This window comes from Lingula anatina, chromosome 3, assembly GCF_051362555.1.
Source record: "Lingula anatina isolate TDL-2025a chromosome 3, LinAna3.0, whole genome shotgun sequence".
NCBI lineage: Eukaryota > Metazoa > Brachiopoda > Lingulata > Lingulida > Lingulidae > Lingula > Lingula anatina.
This window is the reverse complement of record NC_141769.1, coordinates 881,450-903,371: the sequence shown is the minus strand read 5'-3', so window position 1 is coordinate 903,371 and position 21,922 is coordinate 881,450. Positions and strand designations below refer to the sequence as shown.

Sequence of the window (21,922 nt, the reverse complement as noted above, 5' to 3'; positions counted from 1 at the left end):
CAGAAAAGAAAAAGAGGGGGGGGGGGGGGGGCGGGGTATTGTTTTCGTGATCATTACCCATTTCTAAATCACCGTATGCGTGACGGCGGCCATCTTGGCATGAGACATCCTCCAAGTTGCTCTTTAGAGGCGGATTGAATGTTTTCAAAATGTGGACATGAACACTTTATCCGCCCAAATCACTAATCTGGGCGTTTGGTAATATATGAATTAACTTCAATGTGTTTCGTTTTTTTTAAATTTAGATGCAAAGGAGACAGAGACACCCTACTGTGTTTGCAAAGAGAGCAGTTTGCACATGCCAGGTTTTCAAATGCCCCCCCCCCCTCTGGGGCACTGAGAGATAAGAATATTTGTTTTTACTGGACCTATAAGGACAGAAAAAAATTACGGTGCCCGGCATTCAATTTCACTGGGAAAATTGACAATTAATTTATTATCTTTCCCACGCGATCAAAGCACGGTTTTTCAACTTTCTGTTACTTTTCATTTTCTCTCGGCAAGTTTAAAACCCATAATTGAAAAATGAGCATGCGTTAATGATTTCGAATTTTATTTTCAATTACGACTTATGCAAATTGAAAGCTTCAGACATTTTACATTATGGTAATTCATCACTGATAACCGCATTAATCTCAACAAAGAAAAAAAACCTTATTTTGCCTAAACATTACTTTTCATAAGGCGTACAAATGGCATTGTGAAAATGGCATACTAAAACACCCGCTGTCGTGGCAAATAAGTTTATGATTATCTGAGTTCGGCGCCAAATTTTGGCCATTGAGATCCCCATTAGATGCAGCTGTACCTGTCTTAATAACACCCCGTCATGTGCTATCCACTGCTGTCAGAATTTCAAGTCTTCTTTAATCGGATAATATAACCTCAGTTTTTGACACGTGTCCGCAAATGCACACAATGACATTCCCGCGTGCACGCACACACACAAACACGCCTTTACCTTCACACATACTCATCGAAAAGCTTGATTACTTTCATTTCCTGTTCAAAATTGCCTCTTGATTTACGCTCACCCGCAAGGACTGTTCGTTTTCCTCATTTCCTCCACATTATTCTCTTTTGTTAATTAAATTATGAATTGAGAGACTACCCAGTCCGGTCAGAACGCTTGACACTTGATTAGTTGATTAGTCAAATCAAGATAAAGTTTGCTTATTTTTTCTCCATACATATTTGCTGTATTTGGTGAAGAATATCGATAGGACATCTGCACTAACCGTGAACAGTGTAACTTTAACATTATGTGTATAATACTTTAAAACAGTCCCCTGTATACAAATATATCAGATATAAAAATGATATCAGAAACGCTCTTAAACAGAATAACTTCTTGAAAATATAACCTACTTAACTTAAATTATCGGATAATTGTCTAGGTCTTTGATACGATACACTAAGCAATTTTTCAACTGTCCTAATATCTAACTACAGACGTTCACTGGTATCACTACGGATGGGTGCAGTAGAACTGCCTCGATTAAATGTCTTTGTTTTTACTTCTCTCTGCCAGGGGCCAGCTGAGAGATGACGTCAATGTTGTGTAATAATTCTTTACAGTGCAGAAATGTTCTGAGCTAGTGAATAGCCAGAGAAATATACGTGAATATCTAGTGAATAGCCAGAGAAATATCTGTGAATATCTAGTGAATAGCCAGAGAAATATCTGTGAATATCTAGTGAATAGCCAGAGAAATATCTGTGAATATCTAGTGAATAGCCAGAGAAATATATGTGAATATCTAGTGAATAGCCAGAGAAATATCTGTGAATATCTAGTGAATAGCCAGAGAAATATCTGTGAATATCTAGTGAGAAAAATATCTCTGTGAGCTGGTAGCGGGTACAGCTTATCAACGCTTCTTATTTAGGGGGTATTTTTCAGCCTTTACAAAATAGAGGTTAGGTTAGGAAGTCTAAGCAGTGCTATCTCTCAATGGTCCGCAATATGAAGATATTCCCTACCGCTTTGTCGATGACTCCAACCCTAAGGTTGGATGTAACGATCATTAAATGCGATAAAAACGAAAAAGCAGTAAATCAGCCAGTTTTCATTATACCGTCACATGCAAAGCCACAAAAGCCTCATAATAAGATAACATACTTACTCCACAGTTTTCCAAGCAGTTTTTCAAGGACTGTCGCCCAACCTTCATTGGCTCATTCAATCAATTGTGATATCCACTAGTTAACAAACGGCATTGATTAAACAGCATCTGGACAGTTTTCTCTCCCGTGGGTCACAGGTCCGAGTATCGACTGCTCCGTGCTAGCCTGATCTTTTGTATCAATACAGTGACTTAAGCCTACTGTGAATACAGAGGTATGATGTCGGAGGTCGTCCAGTAGCTGCACGCGACCCTGATTGCACCCCGGTATCGCCAATCCCCCTCCGTTCAGCGCATTCTGCAGTCCATTTAATATCAACCCTGGCTTAATATTGGTATCTGGCTCTATAGGGTGGGCTATTTAGTCCACTCCCTTCTGAACTGACAATCTCTATTGTTGTGTACATATGCAAATTCAGCAACTCTACACGTGCTGCACGCGGCACCATGCTGCATGCTGAACACAGCACAGCTGACGTCATCCACCCCTGGCAACATGATCTGGTCTTAACTTAAGGATTACTATATGAAGTGTACCATCCGTGCTGGACATCAATTGAAACGAAAAACAAATATTCTTGAAAATTTCAGCAGGGTTTCTCGCTAAGAAAATTGCTACCAATAGATAGGTTATATAACTAAGCTTCTGATTTTTGAACATGTACATGTAAGAAGATGCAGTTTGGTCACCTCCCTCGTGATGGTATAATATATATTAATATCCGTATAAAAGTCCATCGCTCATTCTGCGACTCTGAAGTCTTTACAATTTAAACGTTCTTCTTCCTAATCTAAATAACGGCATCAGATCAGATGTACATGTAGGCAGGGGACGCTCCCCTCTCCTTACAGTTAAAGCAGACGGCTGCGATTAATATGTAGTAACCTCATAAGAAAATTTTAAATCCCATTTTGATCATAAAAATATGTGCTTAGACCAAGCCTGCCATTTGCTATGCTTTGGGGACAACAGGTATCAACACCTTGGTACAGATGTAAACGCTATCATGACACGTTTTTCGGAAGGAATCCTATACTGGATTTTCGAACCAAATCTTATTTTTCTCCAGATAAAATCAATTTCTCCTACCCATTGCTTTCCTGACCATTGCAATCATTGCTCGCCCCGTCCCTGTGCTTGGACTGGAGGTTTTGTACCATTTCTAATTAAATAAGTCCGCTCTTAACGAATCATGATTTATTTAGACCGCCAGTCTTCGTGACATTTCAAAGGAATTTCGGCATCAAGTACTTTAATTTTATTTGATGGTTTTTATCATTGAAAAGGTCTGAATAGGGAAGATAAGTGTAACATATACATTTAGACATAAGCTTATTTTAAGGACATTATCAAATACGTGTGGTATATTTTTCATTTAATCAATTAATTTTAGAAATTGAAATCTTTGAACATCTGTTTACCCCGTAGATCACCGCGCAGCTGGCCCGTCAATTTATATAATCAAATAAGAGGAAATTTAGGTTAATAAACAGCTTAAATTACCACAGCAACAGACACCTTTATTAATAAACCCTGCCATTTGGGATAAACGAACAATGTATTTTATATTTGATAGTATATTGTAATTGTATTAGCTAGTAATAGGATGCTGCTGCTATTACGTTGGTTATAAAGGTTCGCCCGACATTGAATACGCGAGGCCAATAATGGAAGGGACCATCCCCTGCAGATCGATGCAAAATTCTATTACAAGACCAGCGACTACAGATAGATTTGAGTTACAAGACTGAGAGTCACTCACTTTCGACCAATAAATAAAAACCTAATCAACAGCGGGAAAGGAAGATACGTCACAGCAAGTCCAATTTAATATATTTTATCACGATAAAAATATCTTTGTGGTACATTATTTGTATAATCTAGTCTAGATCGCAAATTTCCTTATCTTGTTTAAAGAAAAAAAAACGGCAATTTCTCTACAGTGTAATGACTAAGCCAACGGAGGTTGAGACAGGTAGTATAAATGATATTTTAACAGCTGTAATAAATTGTCGATCCGGAAAAAACAGCCAAGGACTGCACGCACACAAACAAATGTTCATAAACAAACACTTTTGTAAACAATGACCCTTACGTAACCACCCAAAAGAGCATGTAACACACGCTCACTCAATGGTGGGCGTACACATATACGCAAGCACTCGCACACACGAACACGCGCGAGTGTGCACGCAAATAAACACACAACTAACCGTGTCCATGAGAAAACCATAGATAGGGATATAGCCAGGCGATACAGCGATAGCCCGCTCTTGAAATTTCACCTCTATGAGGAAAGAAATATCCAGAGGGCTGTCCACTTTTCCTTCTGTGACGCCAAACACTACTGCAGCGTGGTTATTTCCTTCCTAACTGCAGTGTGCAATGTACAGTGAAAAGACTGAGCATCTTTTATTACAGTTAGCAATCTTAGTCACGAATCTGATATCATGTTACGATGATGTTCGATGAAGAGAATGGTAACTGCAGAAGACCTCTTCTGTGTTGTCGTGGCATTCTCTGTATTTGTTTATTTTAATTTGATCAAGTTATTGGCGTATTCCTAGAACCCACGCCTGGTATAAGTTCTCGGAAATCTTATGTTACTGCAGTTCTAAGGTGACAAGACGCGGTTTGATAGCACCGAACAGAGCCAGCTGGTAATAGGAACATCAGTTTCCTGTTCAGATAATCATCAGTTGAGTTTGACTATGAAAAAAAAAAACATATGGGACTTTTTTATGTGGCTCAGTAGTTTACATAAACTTTTTATAGTCTTCATCAAGACATCATCTTCACCAGAGCTGCAGGTCTACCATATGACATTGTACAGAGACTACATGGCTGACTGTGTAATTACATTATCATATTTCTAATTTTATCAAATTTTAGACAAGCACTGAGCTATGTTACACGATGGAATGGCATGCAAGTTTCTAATGCGTTGCTATAGTCATATAGAATTTTATCGGGACATCGCTTTTTTATATACATCATAATAAACGTTAATTTCCGATCTGGCGGGTGTGATTGAAAACCGTCAATTAATTCCCTGGGTTTCGAGCACTTACAGTAACTTTCTCTAAGCAAAACTATTTTGATGCGGCGTCCAATATCCAATGGTTTAACGATGAGGAGAGTACAATTAAGGACCTAATAGATGAAGCCAGCTTATTATATATTATGCAGTGTACAAGGATGGAAAAATCGCCTTCGCTTGCAACACTATTAAGAAATGGGGGGGGGGGGGGGGGGGCTCCTTACCTAAGGGGGGGCATCCTAAGCTATAAGGGGGGGGGGGGGGGGTCACCTTGCCTTGGGCCCGCCACTGTAGACACTTCCCACTCGTGACACATCTTTCTCTCTGCATTACTTACACGAGGTCCTTTTGTTGATGAAATGTAGTCGTCCACGGCCCAAAATGACGGTCGACCCTCTGCTAATCCACGAGTGAACATATTAAAATCGACTGTCTCTTTTCTGCCATTATTGTCCATGTGGACTATCAAAGGTTTATAAGTTGACAGCGTTAGCCCCCACTAGTTTCTGCCAGACTTCTACATGATGTTATCTCATACCACAGTGTTGTATGTCATTATATATTAGAATGTAAGCTGTCTCCGTGGTTTCTTTTCCTAGTGAACAACAGGCAAATCACGACTGTACAGAACGTGTGGTTATGTTAAAAAGTGGTAAAATTCTCCACTCTGTCAAAGAGTCAGCGTCGCTGTTTTCGCGTGTCACTTCACCCCAAAGTCCCCTGCATATGATCTCCTTTACAATCTGCCAGCAGTTACAGTTTGACAGCAATAATAATAAGTCACTGTTTTGCCTACCATATGTATATACCAGTATCATCCGCTGTGTTCGCTGTATTTTATTGTTTTTGCTGCTTCCAATGACTTTCAGCAAATGTTAAAAGACCAAGCATATCTATATATAAATAACAACTCCATGTCCACGGGGCTAGGAAATCATAGCTGTACATACGGTATCAGTCAAGACTATCCCCGTACGTGTGACATGTACTGCTATAGACAGGATCCGGGATTTCGTTTCGCTCACAATATGTGTAAGTAGGGCGCCAGGATGGGAATTTTGTTTAACTTTGTTTCCTTAGTGTACAGTTGTACAGGAGGAAGGAAGGGATTCATGACATCTAAGACTAAGGTGGAGGTACATGACCCACTGTGCACCCCCTCCACTCCCCCCCCCCCCCCACCCCCCGTGGATCTATGAATCCGGCAAGAATCTGACCCGGACCCTGTGATGACCTGAAAAGTTTTCCCGTCACTGTGCTAATTTGTCTACCATGATTATTTTAGTCCTATTATAACAAAATGAATGTAATCTTGTATATGACTATAACGACCCACATGTTTCATATACTTCTCTCACTGTCAGAGCTATCCTGAAAGCATTGTTTTGGGATACGGGCATCATCAGTGACACATAAATAATAATAATAAGATAGTTGTCTAATATGTTTAGGTGTGGATCAATCATTATATGTTTACTGCTGTTAATGAACATTAGATTGTGTTTTACATGTGTGTGTCAGCACGCCAAACTTTATAAGACGAATCAAAATATCACCCCAATTTACGACATTTTTCATCCACTCTGGGTAGCTGTTATTAGCAGCGATAGCGGTATCGTGATAGTCTCCAGTCAGGGCGTATGTCACCCTGCGGGCGTATGTCACCCTGCGGGTGAAAATTACCTTCACCGGGGACCCTGATACCGCCAAATTCTAAATACAATAAGTTTAGCAGACTAGTACACTTGCCCCAGAGATTGACGAGGGGGTTGTCTGTTTTGTCTGTTTTGTCCCTAGTTGCCCTCGAGGAATTAAGATTATTGGAAATAGTGCCACGGGTCAAATATTTACTGTCACATTCAACGGGCCAACAGAGGTGCCAGAAATGTGTGTCAACCCTCCATCCCCTTCCCTCAACCCCACACCTCCCAAAACCTGGCCTGCTACCTGTAAACTTAATTAATTAACAGCAAATTTTAAATAAATTAAACACTGGTGGTGCGTGTCATTTCAGGATGATATTTATCTGTTTGTGTCCTAGGCATGGAAGTCCGAGGCCCCAAATGATTAGTACTAGTTAAGGTTAGTTGGAGCAAGAAGTTATAATGAGATCTCATTATAACTTCTTGGTTGGAGTATTGGGGTTAGTATTGGGGTTAGTCTTTGGGACGAAAGTCACCTGTACAAAGTAATAGGGATAGGACTACTGTTTCTAGCGGACTACTATTCCTCTCATACCCTGCAGCTCTCAACCTCCGACAATATATTATCTCTTATTTTCTTCTATACCACGAATTTCTTCTTTTCATAAGATAATGACATTGCACCTCACAAAGCGTAAACTTTTCTGTTTAAAAACATTCACAAAAAGGATTCTGGTGGTATTTTTAGCGGGGGTTTAGTACACATATTCCTTTTATTATTGAAATTTGATAGATGACCTAGCTGTATGGTGGTTTTGTGCCTCTGACATTTGGTTATTATCTAGTTACGGTAAGCGGACACCGGTCGTCAGGGAATCTCGTCTCTTTTATACAAAACTAACGACACGTTGTAGCCAAGTACATGTTGCCGTGTGTAACAGCATCCCACGAGTATTTTTTGTGTTCTGTTTTCCACTCTATCTCTCCACGAGTTCATCTCCGTTGATCTGAAGATAACACGTCACATCATATTATTCATCAATGTCACCACAAAGTTCTTTGCGCGGATCAAAATTTCACCACAATTCACGCCATATTTCATCCACCCTGGGTTGCTGTTATTAGTAACGAGCGGTAAAGACATCTTGATAGTCTCCAGTCATATAATCTTGGAATCCCAGGGTGTATCTCATCCTAAGGGAGAAAATTACCTTCACGGGGACCCTGATATGGCTAAATTTTTACCACTAAAAGTCTAGCGAACTAGTACACCTGCCCCAGAGACTGACGAGGGGCTTCCCTATGTGTTATGATAACTCTGGACATGTTATGCAGACTTACATTTGATCAATAGAGCAGGGCTGCTGCTAAGATGTGAAGATAACATACCCCGCCTCTCTCTCTTTCTCATCATGCACGCGCGCGCGCGCACACACACACACGATGAATGCCAAATAAAATAGCTCGCAAAACATCTACGCCTCCCCCTCCATATTCTTAAAAACGTTTAACCTGAACCACAATTCAAAGAATGATTAAATTAAAAACAGTAACGCTTTCGAGGATGGATGGAAATAACGAGCGGGCCTTCTAGACCAGGTGTTAAAATCAAATATAAAACTATAGTTTAGTCACACAAACAAACGTGTCTTCAACCAAGTGCGGACAGGAACCAAAATTGACATTCATCTCCTTCCCATAGTTTCTCTATACGCTGTCTTTACCTTTAAATACAACACATAATTAAGTCACACGTTAAACGATGACCTAAAACTTTACTTCATGTTCCACACAAAAGGTGTACATACCATTACACTCTGTTGTCTCAGTGTACATCTAAACTCCTACTTCGTTGAAGCCCACTTGATAAAAAACGAACGCAACTCGGCAACTTAATGAAACTTACCCCAGCCGATTCCTTTGACTTTTATTTACGCATCAGAAACGACAAATCCGCCCCAAGACGAGAGGTCCCGGTCCAGTCGAGCCGAGCGCGTCGCAGTGTTAACTATGCTGGTACCCCGTTACTGTCACATCCTGGTTAGCCCTGAAACGGCATAATCATTAAAGTGGTTATTCCGTTCATGTTTGGGGCAGTGGATGTATGATGGGGCCACTGTTGGTGGATAAATGCACCCGTCCTCTGATCGATTTCAGGCGGTTGTGAAAACACAGTTCATCGATACAGTAAAGTAAGGCAGTGAGAGTAAAAACATCAATAAACCAGCCTTAAGTTTCACTCCACTCTGCTGTGGTGTAATTCTATGCAAATTGATCGTCCGTGCTGGCTTGGCTTCCGTCTTTTTACTTGCTGAATTCTATGCTCTGACGTCTGTGCGTCCACATTCATATCAAATCGCTAAATTAAAACCGTTCATTTACATTGAAGTATCGTAATACACAATCTTAATAGCTTCGATTTTGTGAGTCATTAATTCTTTTTTTTTTCTTGGGGAGGGGGGGGTAGGAATGAAATATGAAGTAGCAAGTGGTATTAAGGTAATACTGACATGAGTGTTCTGTAGCTTTTGATCTTAAAAGGATAAACCATTTCAGGTAAAATTGATCTGTTTTGCAATAAGGCACTGTGGATTGGTCTAAAGTATTAAGAGGAACAAATAAGGCGAATTTAATTATTCTACTGACTTCAAATTGTCGTGAAAAATTGACCACTAATTCAATTTTCTCGAGACATTTGCCATGCTTATGCAACTCAGTCTGGGAAAGCTTTCTATTTTACACAGTACATGGAGCTCATCGATTTTCACTTTCTTATGCCTCACTGTGCTCACAGTTTCTACAATGTAGTAGCAATGCTCAAAAACTAGTTCAGCTCTCAATGGGGCTTGTCTTGAGTCCACCTGTTACATCTAAACAAGGGTTCTGTAATGTTGTTTTACTTATGTATTTAATTTTCTTTTAATTCTTGTTCAGTTTGTCCTTGGCGTTCAGAGCATGTCGCAAGTAATTAAAACTTGGTGGTCATTAAGTCAATAGCTTTGATATGACTGAATCTACACCGACAATAAAAAATGCTACGAGATATCAGATACCTGTATATATATTTATATATTTATGTTATGGTCCCGGGGTACTGATTTTGTTTGTAAAAAAACGAGAGAGAGAGAGATTTTGTAAGATAAAAACAAGCTATATTTAAGTGAGGCAATAACATTAACATTTTGATAGTGTCAAAAGTCGATCTCTTGCGGAAGAATGCCCATTTATCCCGTGCACGGCGTGGAGGACGAGATTTAATCAATGTTATTTCTACCCTCCGTCCGCTGATGAAGATGTTATCACTTCCTTGCAAGGTGCTCCACGCCAAACAGCTTCGGATGCAGTTACGTCCAATATCTCTAACGATAAACGCGTTAAAATCGAATTGAAGAGCAATTTGTGAGGAAGACGTGATGATAATGATGATAACAGAGACGAAAATCACTATATTACTAACGACTTCCAGTGGCGGATTTAGAGAGGGGGTCAGGTTGGAATTAGAATTTTGACTAGCTGTATCATAGTTATAAACCGTACCAAATGGCACCGTTTGCCCTCTAAAGAAACAAAAAATTTCGGGCCCGCTTTAGCGGGCCCCGACCCGCACGCCACGGGAGGGGGAAAGGGTCGGCTTCGCATCTGCGGACCCCCCCCCTCCCCTTCAAATAATCCTGGATCCGCCCCTTTGAAGTGACACATACACTGTAACACGCTTTATACAAATAAAAATAGATAACGTATGTATGTTATTTACACCATTCAGTTTCCATCTTTAAACCATGCCACATTATACATCTTTTAGACATACTTTTTACCTGTGACACAGAGAAGCACATGTAGTTTTAAGGTTTTTATCTTTTTCTAACAATTTGCAAACAGAGGTTATTTCTGCCGCTGATTAAATGGTATTATGTCTGGACTATGTTGTCTGCATCATATGTAATCTGGGCTCATTTTAAATCTTGAGCCAAATACGAGACTTATTATAATTATTTTACAAAACATATAAGTCATACAAAGCAGTTCTTTGGCGATATCCTATTTTTTTTCACCTGCATTTCCCTCTACACCGTTGATAATAAAGATAATGTTTTGCATAAGAATGGACTGCTACCATAAAAATTTAGAATCTCCCTATTTTGGTGATAAATTAATGATGTCGCCCCACTTAGTCTATTGTGCAGTGACAGGCAGTTAAGATTCAGTGGAAGATGAGATGTATTTAAGTACATTCATGTATTTTGACTGATGTTATAAAATCAAACAGGAAATTCACATAACCGGAACACATCTACATATCGCATTCAGCAGTATAAACACACATTTTTAACGAAAACACTTGAAAAACAAAAATAAGATATTCTGTAAGATTATCTCGGTTATTAATTTTTTTTTTCACAACGGATATATCTACGTCTAAAAGTTTTGTATTTGACAGTAACGTGCATGATACATGTTGTGGTAAAGATGACACAGTTGTACCCGTTGTACTAAATCGTTTCTTTTTGCTACTGTCTTTGGTGGTTTATCTCACACACAATGCTGAGAGAGAATAGGGCACAAAAAGGGGAGGTCCATAAATAAGATCGCAAAACATTTATTTAAAGAAATCAACTTTAAAGACCGACTGTATATTTTCTGTACCTACACACACTGGACAAAAGAGGTGTCACCCCCTAACTCAGAGTAATAAAAGTAGGCAGATCTTGGGTACTTATAATGCCTGGTCTACTTATAATGTGACTAATTAGTATAAAACCGCTATACCATTGAATTGTATTGTTGGTCTTGTACATGTACAGCAAATGTTATTCCTGTCTTCCTCCAATATGGCAAGATACAGGCAATTATCTAACGGTTATAGGTGCAAGTTATTAACCTGAAGAGGCGCAATATAAGCAATGTCAGAATATCGATACAATTGAATTGTTCAGTCAAAACCATGCAGAGGGTCTGGTCTCGGTATAGAAACACTGGATCAAGAGACAAATTGCCTCTGATTGGTCGTCCAAGAAAAAATACTGGCCGTGAAGACCGACGACTGATTTTGATGTCCAGGTTGTCTAAGTTCGACACTGCTTGTCAGTTGACAACACAGTGGAACAATTTCACACATAAGAATGTGTCTGTGAAAATTGCAAGGCGTCGGTTACGCGCTCAGAGAGTGTACAGCAGGGTAGCAAGACTGAAACCTCTTATATCGTTACAAAACAGGCAACGTAGAGTAAACTAGGGTCAACAGGATCTGGAACTGGACAGTTCATTACAATTGGTCCTATATATTTTTCTGATGAGTGTCGCTTTGGTCTGACCTCTGATGACAGACGGGTACTATGCTGGCAAACTGCTGGTAAAGCATTTGAACCACATGCACTGAATTTTAGAACCCGGAGCAGCATATTCATCATGGTGTGGGGCTGCATCAGCATCCATGGCTTGGGCGAATTGATAGTGGTTAATGGAAACATGAATCACTAGAAATATATCGATGTTTTGGAGTCAGGCTTGCTACCATCTATTACTAACATGTTTGGTGACAGGAATTATCCATTTGTTCACCAGGATGACAATGCTCCTTGTCACAGGCCCAGAGCAGTTGATGATTGGTTTGACCAACAGGGCATTCGCAGGCTGATGTGGCCTGCCCAGAGTCCGGATGCAAACATAATAGAAAATGTGTGGAATGATATGTCAAAACTTTTTACAAATGCCCGTCTAACCAGCAGAGAAACTCTGTTGTATTCAGTTTTTCATGCTTGGGCCAGCATAAGCCCTGAACGCATCAGACAATTATATGAAACCTTGCTTCGGAGACTGGCACCTATTATTAGGTCACGTGGCTATGCCACTAAGTACTAATTTTGGACTTGAAACTGCATATTTTGGTAGAATGTATATTTTGTTCTCATTTTGTGATTTTTTGTGAAATTTGATGTTAATAAAATGATACCAGGAGCATATCATTCCACAGTCATTTATCTCCCCCATAGTATTGGCTCAGTAGGGGTGACACTTCTTTTGTCCAGTGTGTGTAGCAAGCAGTTTTAGCATAGTTTGAGGTCATTTCAGTTATCCTCCATTACTCAGGTTTATCCATATGTGACTATTAATGTAATTACGGTGTTCATTTAAATATTTATTTCTTTATTTAAATGTTTATTTCTTTATTTATTCGTGTAATTTGATAGTTGTGCTGTCAATGACTGTACCTTAAACTCATTTGTGTGAAGGTGTTTAACAATAAGGAATCTGAACCTGTGTGAATCCTTGGGCACTGCAGTAGAAATAAGATGTAATGGTATACTGTTGATGTAACTTAATAGAGGGGTGGAATGCCGCTCGCGGTTAATACCTGTTAAGAGGCACCTGTGTGTGTGTGTGTGTGTGTGTGTGCATGTGTGTGTACCTGTGTGTGTGTGTGTGTGTGTGTGTGCATGTGTGTGTACCTGTGTGTGTGTGTGTGTGTGTGTGTGTGTGTGTGTACGTGTGTGTGTGTGCTCTTGTGCACGCATTCTAACCGAGGACACACACCCGCCCGAAACCCACTAACCGAGGACACACCTCCAACCGAGGACGTCCTCGGTTGACATAAGCAGTGGAATGCATAAAGGGGCCCATTTCAAGTTAGGTGGTGAAATTTGACGCTATTCTGAGCCAGTCCTCGGTTATGCTGTATAGCGCGGGCCAAATTCCCGCCACGAGTGTATCAGAAATACTGTCCAACTTTTTGTCTGAAATCGGGCTATACACACGCGTCCTCGGTTGTGCTGTAAAGGGCGGACCAAATTCCGCGTCCTCGGTTGTGCTGTAAAGGGCAGACTAAACTGAAACTAATGTTATATCTCAGATGTCTTTATATTCAGTAAGTTCATATTTTTAAACTAAAGGTCTTTTTTTATCAAATTAAGCTCTCCTACTCTGAAGTATCAAATAAACGTACCGGTACGTTAATTAATTTTCCAAATTTCTTCCCGCCGGTACGCTCCATTTTCACCCAGTAGCCTACGCTTATTAATTTTTCAAAAATCTTCCACCCGGTATGTTTATTAAATACCTATTGTACCGGTGGGAAATTACACAAGTACAAGTCACGCTTTTTATTTTCTTAAATTGAAGTATAATGAGAAGAAAATCGAGATCTCAACTCATTACCTACTGTTCCACAAACAGCACTGGAAAGTAGGTCAAGCGGAAGTCGCTCTCTGAACACAACAGTACATGCCTCACCTGATTTCAGTTTCTATAAATAGACGTGCTTTCCCTTCAGCAGTGACAACTACTCATGTATATCGATCGAATGATGCAATGTCGCAAGGTGATAGGATCATATTTATAGCTAAGGAGGTCATTTCAAGTGCAGCAAAGAAGTTGTGTCTGTTTTCAAACGTCAATTATTTCATGCCGATTTATGATTTAAACGATGTTAAATCACATTTCTATGTAAGATAAACCCTTAGGAGTTTACAGGTATGCAAAACGAACCTTATATCTGAGAATAAATTTACTAGTATGAACCGTATGGCTCTCGGAGGCGGCTTAGGTGCGATATATCTGGGTCTTCGGCCCCTGACAATTATGAAATTTAACTCATCCCGTTTTTAAGATAAATTTTAATACTGAGTGAATTTTACCTGGTGAATTTTTTTTTTTTTTTTTTACAATGATCAATAGCTAGCTTTTTATGTACAGACACAGATGTGTCTGTACATGTAGCCGTCATCTGCGTCTGTCGTCGCCGTCGCTGTCGCCGTCGTCGCCGTCGCCGTGCACTTTTACCGATAACACGATAAGTGGAAAACTGTTTTTTCTTTTGGCTTGAAACTTACAGAACTGATGAATATTCGTAATACGCAGGTCAAGTTCGAAAATCAGCATGATCGGGTCACTTATAGGGAATTTATGCTGTTTTTTCACTTTTTTCAGCATATATGCAGCACCGATAACACGATAAGTGGAAAACCATTTTACCTTTTGGTTTCAAACTTACAGAACTGATGAATATTCATAATACGCAGGTCAAGTTTGAAAATCAGCGTGATTGGGTCATTTTTAGGGAAGTAATGCTGTTTTTCACTTTTTTCAGCATGTATGCAACACCTTTGTGCTATATGATGGTACTGTATGGATGGCAGTCTATAAAATTGTCCCTTGGGTGATCACTAATTAAATTAAGGTCTATAAAGTCACTTGCCTACTCATTAATTTTCAATTGGCCATTAAATGAGATTACATAAAACACTCGTTGAGATTTCCCTGTAAAGTCCCATAGGTTTAGCTCTCTTAACTGTGTCACAAAATTAGGATTTGGTGATAATTGTGCAGATAAATGGTGTTAAACATTGCAAATAAATTTACAACAAAAAGAATGTGTTATGCCAACATGCTATAGATGAATAACAGTGCTTTATTTTTCTCAAACTTGGTGGGGTTATTAATATCAAGTTAATACAGCTAGATTAAAAGTTTGAATAGCAGCTTTATTGGAATTTTTTACGTTTTTTTTTTTTTTTATTTTTTTTTTAAATTATTTTTCAAACACTAGCATCTTCAAGATGTGATTTTTTACTCCCATCCACCAGAAGTGCTGTGCATTTTCTGTATTTTTGTATATAATTGTCATTTCTTCAGATTTAATTCTTAGGCATGTTAACAGTCTCATTATGGAACTAATAAGATATGTAAAAGTGTTGTTTTGACATTTTCTGCTTCTTAACAATATTGTTGATTATATAAAAATGACGGTAAACCTGTTATAATATTGTGCATTGTGTAATAAAGTATCATAAATGGAAAGGAACTCATCATTGCAGTTTGTCAGATTTAATCATTCACTATGTTCAGCATCTGCAAATGGAGCAAATTGGACATTGAAAATTGTTCTATTGATAGTTTTCCTATGTCAACAATTTTCCTAGTTGAACATTTAAAAATGACAGTTTATTGATCATTTTGTTTTAAAAAAGGTGTTGAAAATGGAAAGAAAATCATTTCAGTACAGTTATCTCTTGTTTACATTTTGGCATTTTGAAAGTGTGACTCTGAACTTCCATGGCCTTGAAGACCTTCCCAAATCACATTTTCTGAATATTCATGATACTTTTATTTTTTTATAAAAAATTTGATGGTCATTATGCTGTTAAGTATTATGGTTTATTGCATGAAAGTTGATGAAAACCCTATTTTGGACACTGCTGCCAGGATAGCGGTTAAGGGAAAACCATGTTACTTACGATACTGAAACTTACTGAAAAGTTTCATAAGACAGAAGTGCAGCTTGTGTTTGAAAACCAGTGTGATTGTTTTCTGTTTTGGAGGCAATGCAGGTTTATAGAGTGCTATACTGTCATTTTCAAGTCGTGACTTATCACTCCCATCTGCCAGGAGCCCTGTACTCTTACTTTGTAACATTTTCTGTATTTTGTTAAGTTACAAGAATGATTCTTAGGATTGACATACAGCAAAAAAAAAAAAAAAATTAATAATACATATATATATATATATATATATATATATATATATATATATATATATATATATATATATATATATATAATTTTTTTTTTTTAATGAGTTTAAGCAATTTTTTTTTGTGTTTAATTTTCACTGTACCTCATTCTGGCATTTCCAAAGTTTAACTCTTATCAGCCTGACACCTTAGGGACTATTTCCAGACCCTATCACGCTAACTGTGGATCGATCTATCTCCATGGGAATTCTCGCTAAATTGCAATCAATGTAAGTGGCTTAGTTGTCTGTCACGCCTACTGAAACTGGCATGCCAGAATCCTAAGACTCTCAAACTGAAAGCAATTTAGTGAGAAACCCCTTGGAGTTGGATTGATCCTGTTAGATTGATCTAGGTATGGGAACTTAGTCTAATGCTTGATACACATTTTACTTTCATCCTAATCCAATGTTATGCAGAATAAGAATTTGATTTTGGCTATGCATTTACAGTTAGCATAATACATTAGTTCATCAGAATTGACAGTATCCTATTTCCTGCGTTTTTATTTTCTGGTTTTTGTCTGTACATTTGACAGCTTTGCTGCCTTGTTTCTTTCTCTTCTTCTTCTTTACTTTTATTTATTTATTTCATTTTTTTTTTTTTTTTTTTTGGGGGGGGGGGAGCGGTGTAAAGTTTTTTTCCACCTAGTACTTTTATTCCATCCAGTACTTTTATTAAATTTCGAGATTTTTTCCACCCAGTACTTTTATTCCATCAGTACTTTTATTAAATTTTGAGATTTTTTCCACCCAGTACTTTTATTCCATCAGTACTTTCATTCGATACTTCAGAGTAGGCTTTTCATAAAACTCACAGAACTGATGATTATAAGTAAAAGAATGGTCAAGATTGAAAATCAGCATGACCAGGCCCTTTTCTTTCAAATGTTATGCTGTTTTTGTTTTTTTTCAGCATATAAGTAACACTGTAAGCACATTTCAGGGAGAACCAATAAGCCTGTTTTCATGAAACTCACAGGAGTAATCAATGTTATCTATATACAAATCAAGTTTAAAAATAAGATTGATTGGTTGAGTTTTGAGGGACTTCAGCTTTTATTTGTATATAAGTGGTTTTCCTCAGATTTGATTGTCAGGCATGTTGACAGTTTCGTTATTGAACTAACTAGATATGTAAATATGTTAGTGTTTGTCTGAAATTTTCTGCATCTTTACAACATTGCTAGTTGATTAAATAAATATGACGGTAAACATGTTATCATGTACTGTGTAATACAGTGTCTCAAAATGGAGGAAATGGGGTGATTATTTTCAAAAGTTTTGCATTTTTTTCTCCTTTTTTCAGTGTACATGCAACACTGTAAACACACTTCAAGGAGAACCAATAGGCCTGTTTTCATGAAACTCAGAGAACTGATGATTATTAGTAAATTAAAAAGAATGATCAAGATTGAAAATCAGCATGACCAGGCCCTTTTCTTTCAAATGTTATGCTGGTTTTTTTCAGCATATATGTAACACTGTAAGCACATTTCAAGGAGAACCAATAAGCCTGTTTTCATGAAACTCACAGAACTGATGATTATTAGTAAAAGAATGGTCAACATTGAAAATCAGCATGACTAGGCCCTTTTCTTTCAAATGTTATGCTGTTTTTTTTAAGCATATAAGTAACACTGTAAGCACATTTCAGGAAGAACCAATAACTTAAAGCCTGTTTTCATGAAACACACAGAACTGATTATTATGAGTAAAAGAATGGTCAAGATTGAAAATCAGCATGACCAGGCCCTTTTCTTTCAAATGTTATGCTGTTTTTTTTTCAGCATATAAGTAACACTGTAAGCACATTTCTGGGAGAACCGATAGGCCTGTTGTCATTAAACTCACAAGAGTGATCAATGTTATCTATATACAAATCAAATTTAAAAATAAGATAGATTGGTTGAGTTCTGAGGGACTTCAGCTTTTATTTGTATATAAGTGGTTTTCCTCAGATTTGATTGTCAGGCATGTTGACAGTTTCGTTATTGAATTAACTAGATATGTAAATATGTTAGTGTTTTTCTGAAATTGTCTGCATCTTTACAACATTGCTAGTTGATTATATAAATATGACGGTAAACATGTTATCATTTACTGTGTAATACAGTGTCTCAAAATGGAGGAAATGGGGTGATTATTTTCAAAAGTTTTGCATTTTTTCTCCTTTTTTCAGTGTACATGCAACACTGTTAACATATTTCAAGGAGAACCAATAAGCCTGTTTTCATGAAACTCACAGAACTGATGATTATTAGTAAATTAAAAAGAATGATCAAGATTGAAAATCAGCATGACCAGGCCCTTTTCTTTCAAATGTTATGCTGTTTTTTTTTTTTTTTTTTTTCAGCATATATGTAACACTGTAAGCACATTTCAGGGAGAACCAATAACTTAAAGCCTGTTTTCATGAAACTCACAGAACTGATGATTATTAGTAAAAGCATATTAGTAACACTGTAAGCACATTTCAGGGAGAACCGATAGGCCTGTTGTCATTAAACTCACAAGAGTGATCAATGTTATCTATATACAAATCAAATTTAAAAATAAGATTGATTGGTTGAGTTTTGAGGGACTTCAGCTTTTATTTGTATATAAGTGGTTTTCCTCAGATTTGATTGTCAGGCATGTAAACAGTCTCATTATTGAATTTACTAGATATGTAAAATGGGTTGTTTGACAATTTCTGCGTCTTGACAATATTGCTAGTTGATTATATAAAAATGGTGGTAAACCTGTTATCTTGTATTGTGTAAAAAAAGTGCCAAAATGGAAATGAACTCGTATCATTGTAGTTTGTCAGATTCAATCATTCACAATGTTCGGAATGGAGGAAATTGGACATTTAAACTTGTTATATTGATATTTTTGCCATCTCAACAATTTTCTTAGTTGATCATGTGAAATGGCAGTAAACTGTATTATTTTATGTAAAAAAGTTAAAAATGGAAAGAAACCCATTTCAGTACAGTGCTCTCTTGTATACATTTAGCATTTTCAAAGTATGACTTTGGAGTTCCATGAACCTGAAAACCTTTGCTAGTCACATTTTCTGAATATTCATGATACTAATATTTTATTATAAAAAATTGATGATCATTATGCTGTTAAGCATTATATAATATTGCATCAAATTGGAAGAAAGCACAATTTTGGGTGCTGCTGGCATGATGTCCTCAATTGTAAGATTGTGTACTGTTCAAGTCTGTATCCAATGGACGACACTTTGTGTTATCAAAATACAAAATTCATGATAATAAAAGAGTGCTAAATAGAAAATAAGCATTATGAAAATAAAATGTTTGAAAACGAATTTCTTTGGTCTTTTATTTTATTTCATCAGTATCCTTTCTTTTCCTAAATTAATTGATGTTTTATCTCATAATCTTCAATTCTAAAAAAGTGGCAAAGCCCAGCATTAAATATTGTATAACTGTTCATTTAATCATCACCTCTGGTGTTATTTTGGAATTTACCTTAAATATGAAAGAATTTCATAAAAATGTGAATTGCTGCAAAGTAACGCTATATAAAATTTGCTTTGCATTAAAAGTACAATCATTATTACATGTAGATGCATGCATGTCCTCTGTTGTAATGTGTAGTGTCTGTCCGTGTGTGTGTCCGTGTGTGTCCTCGGTTAGAATGTAAAATTCTTGTCAGCAAAAAATTAGTTTTTATAAAAAATTAATTTATAACATTCATACTCAAATAGATTTTACCCTAAATTGAATGTTTTTATTTTGATTTAACCAAGGAATAAGATGTCCTCGGTTGTATGGTGTTGTGCTGATGTCCTCGGTTGGTACACATAGACAAGTATGTGTGTGTGTGTGTGTGTGTGTGTGTGTGTGTGTGAGAGAGAGAGAGAGAGAGAGAGAGAGAGAAAGCACCTGAGCAAAAAGTATTATGACTATACTTTGTTGACAATCTGTCTGAAGAAAGCAGTGAACTGCGATCATGCAAACAAGTGAACTCGTTGCTTTTCTCCAAACGGACAGGTCACCGCATATGATAATATGAAAACGATACTATCTGGTTTGACAGATACAATATATATATATAATATGATCAGTGTTGGTCGACTGAATTCTCCTTACTCTTCCCTTTCTGATTAATCTCAGGTTTTTTAAAGCTGACAGACTTCCAAAACTCGTCATTCTCTCCATGCTGCATGCAGTCTATCAGTAAGAATGAATGGTAAATCGTATAAACCTATTCATGATGTTCAACAATCATTAACAGATGTAAAAGCTGGCGTAAAATGTGCACTTATCGGCCCCTATTTACACCAATATATTTTATACTTTTTTTGTGCTTGGTTAGAACTCTTATAATTGTATAAGTAAGGGTTCATTCCCATTGAAACTATCGGTATAGATAGATCGATCCAACTCCGCAGGAACTCTCACTGATTAAATGCAATCAGTTTACCAGCTTAACATGCCTAGCCCTGGTGTTGGGTAGAATACAGAAAGGCTGGTGATTGTAGGAGTACGTTGTAAACAAGAGAAAGCGTGTTGATCTGTTGAATGAATTGCAGTCAGCCAGGGTCTCATCTTCATAGACCGATAGTTCCAATGGGAACGAGCCCTAAGATTTCAAGTCTGCGCCTGGGTCTAGGACCCTGAAAATGAGGTAACGCCTCGCTTCTTCACTAGAATAGAATCAGTTCAATTTAGATGAAGTGTTTATCATATGATGGAAGACCCAGTTAAGATAGTTAAAGCCAATTTTACCAATCTTTTTTCTGAATCATTGACCTATTCTGATCGTCTGCCGGACGACACATGCAGAGGTCTTCCATCTGAACATACTTTCTTTTCGTTTAAAACATAAGCTATCATTTCTTTTTGGTAAAGCTACTCTGAAGTTCTGCCGGAGGACAGACAGGGGTTTCTTTTCGCACGCCCAAGCTATCATTTTTTGAGGGTAAAGTAGAAGAAATGATACCTTCAAAATTAGAGCACTGACCTTGCTCAAGTAGACATTGTTATCTTTTACGCTGTTGGAGAAGAAAATCAGTTGTTTCAGTTAGTTTCTATTAATACTTGCTATTGACCATTCACTTACGTGTTACAGGTAAGACGCCACCCTGTCCATGGACCTAATGAGAGATTAGGTCCATGCCCTGTCTAACGGGACTCTTGTGCTGTAATCTGGTTGACTGCGTCTTAGTGTACCTTACATCCAATGTCCCCAGGGTGATTTAAAATCCGTCCTTCTCTCCAATATGACCAAATGTGCTTGATGTGACGAGGTCCAAATAACACTTATGTGTTTAAAAGGACGAATTCCAACCTTCCGAGGATGTTCTTATAAATATTTGACTAGTATGAAAGTTTTCTTTCCGAATACAGGTGCTGTACTAGTGGAGGATCTCACCCGGCTGTGCCACGCCTCTCTAGGTTGATCTTCCGATAACTTTACACCTGTGTTCCCTGCCCAATAAATTAAAGTCACACTTGTACATCAGCGAGGACGCAGCTCACGGCATCAGGTCTGGGGCAGGGCGACTGTTTACCTGTACAGAAGTTACCTGTGTCCCAGGTACAATGTGTGACCTATTTGAGGTAAAGGACTTATCCACTTACAAAAC

The 21,922-nt window shown here is 37.7% G+C and overlaps 1 protein-coding gene across 5 annotated transcripts in view; it reads right to left on the bottom strand.

Annotated features, from left to right (window-relative positions):
- Positions 1-21,426, bottom strand: part of LOC106179522 (monocarboxylate transporter 2) — a 33,926-nt gene extending 12,500 nt beyond the window's left edge. The window contains exons 1-2 of one of the 5 annotated variants that reach the window (XM_013563186.3): positions 21,397-21,426; positions 8,717-8,857 (exon numbers count right to left, since the gene is read on the bottom strand). The gene's annotated coding sequence lies outside the window, so the exon portion shown is untranslated. Of the gene's footprint in view, positions 1-2,126; positions 2,566-4,340; positions 4,510-5,504; positions 6,135-8,618; positions 8,858-21,396 lie in introns of those variants that run through there. The other 4 variants (XM_087008005.1, XM_013563189.3, XM_013563187.2 and 1 more) reach the window with 4 other exon arrangements.
- Positions 21,427-21,922: the final 496 nt, after the last annotated feature.